Genomic DNA, 1955 nt, shown 5'->3' with positions numbered 1-1955 from the left:
TCGGCCTTTTTTTTTTTTTTTTTTTTTTTTTTTTGGTTTTTTGAGACAGGGTCTCACTATGTAGTTGAAACTGACCTGGAACTCACTATGTGGCCCAGGTTGGTCTCCAACTCACAGCAATCCTCCTGCCTCAGCCTTCCAAGTGCTGGGATTACAGGTGTGTGCCACCACGCCCAGCTGCCTCAGCATCTTGAATAGCTGCAATCACTGGGGTGTGAGCCACTATGGCCAGCAGAATGAGTAACTCTTAAGTACACCAATGCTGCTTTGAACCAGAAGTCTGAACTAAGAAGAAAATTGATCTGATCTCTGCTTACCCACAAGCTGTTTTTTCCCTCCATTTTTGAGTCTGTTTTGCCTTTGAGCCAGTGGAGAAGGGCAGTGGAAGCCATGAGTTGCATTCTGGTCTCTCCTCCCTCAGGAACAGTTAGTTCCCACAAATTGATCAAGTCAGAAAGGAGTTGTATGTTACACATCAAAATTTCCAGCCAAAAAGAGGGAAAGAGGCTGTCCATGTCTCCTCCTCCAGAAGGGGGATGAAGGCCCAGAGAAAGAAGCAAAGTTCCCACCCTCCTCCCTATGGCAATGGCCAGTGGCCTCATTCTGGTCTGCAGCTTTCCAGACAATTCACTACAGATTCTAGTTGGGGTGGGGGCAGGTGTGAAGGTTATCTATGCCACACAGGATCAAAAGTCCGTTGGGGGCCAGGGATTTAGCTCTGTGGCACCACCAGCCTCGAAAGCACAAGGTCCTGAGTTTGATCCTCATACCAAAATAAAAAGTCTGTTGGGACTGTGCCCCCTCCCTCTCTGGCCAGTATCTGGGATCTAAATGTCTAAACCTATACCAAGCACACAGCATAACTAGCAAAGATAGAGGTTTGAGTAACCTTGCCAGACTCAGTGTGCGAGGGCATTGCTGGTTATCCCGAAAACAAGTTCGAGTGGCGTGTAACTTCTCATCCCTCTCTTCTGGGTGACTGAGACTCTGTTAAGCCCAACAACACTTTAGGGAGGTCGGTGCCTACAGTAGGCCACTGACCATCCCATTGCAAAACAGTGTGCGCACAGTTCCCTCTTTCCCGGATCCTGGGGGGCGGCCCGGCGAGCAGGCCTGAGGGCAGATGGGCGGTGGCTCCCACCTACCGGATGGGAGGGTTGGTACCCTCACCCCGATGCGCTGCAGACCTGGAGGATCGCCAAACCGAGCCGAAGGCTGGAGCCGGTCTCCGGACTAGGCAGAAGTCTCTAGATCACACCTACTCTTCCCTCCCTCTTCCCCGAGGTGTCCCGCAAGGGTGTCCCGCTCGCTCCGCCCCATCCAAGCCCGGGCCAGTCCCGGGACGCCGCCGATCCCCCACCTACCAATCTTCTCCCATCCCCTAGCAGCCCAGACGACCTCTGGAGATGAGAGGCAGGGGGGCTGCCAGGACCCCCCAACCCCGCCACCATTCCGGGCTGGCGGCCGCGGGGAGGACGCAGACTGTTGCCGGAGGAACCCAGAGAAAAGTTTGAAGCCAAGTAGGGGGGCGGGTGGACCGCGGAGGAGCGGGGAGCTGGGCGGTGTCCGGCTCCCAGCGCGCACTCGCTCCTCGGTCACCCACCCGGACACGTCGACAGCGCGGACGAGTCCGTGCGCCCACCCACACCCGCGCGCGAGCCCACCAGCGCGGACACGGGCGCAGAGGAGCCACGCGAAGCAGCGGACACACAAAGGCTGAGACCTAAGCACGGCACGGAGCCCAACCCCACAAAGCCCCACAGCCGTGGGATGCACGTGTCCGCACAAAGACCCCGGAGGCTCCGGCCCATGCCCACGGTCACCGGGCAGAGCCTTTGTCTCCTGGAAGCCCCCTGGCCGCGGGGAACGTCGCCGGGTCGGGAAAAGTTGAGGGGCCCGGGCAGGACCCAGCCTCGCCCCCTTCCAGCCCGCCCGCAGGAGGCAGAGGCAGAGCG

The 1955-nt window shown here is 58.0% G+C and overlaps 1 protein-coding gene across 2 annotated transcripts in view; it reads right to left on the bottom strand.

Moving 5' to 3' along the window:
- Positions 1–1955, bottom strand: part of Tsku (tsukushi, small leucine rich proteoglycan) — a 14311-nt gene that overhangs the window by 11423 nt on the left and 933 nt on the right. The window contains exon 1 of one of the 2 annotated variants that reach the window (XM_010614092.3): positions 1146–1280. The exons of the other annotated variant lie outside the window; for it this stretch is intronic. The gene's annotated coding sequence lies outside the window, so the exon portion shown is untranslated. Of the gene's footprint in view, positions 1–1145; positions 1281–1955 lie in introns of those variants that run through there. 2 annotated transcript variants of the gene reach the window in all.

Source organism: Fukomys damarensis, unplaced genomic scaffold, assembly GCF_012274545.1.
Source record: "Fukomys damarensis isolate Sample0158 unplaced genomic scaffold, DMR_v1.0_HiC HiC_scaffold_16, whole genome shotgun sequence".
Taxonomy (NCBI): domain Eukaryota; kingdom Metazoa; phylum Chordata; class Mammalia; order Rodentia; family Bathyergidae; genus Fukomys; species Fukomys damarensis.
The sequence above is the reverse complement of the archived record's forward strand: the minus strand, read 5'-3'. Positions and strand labels throughout refer to the sequence as shown.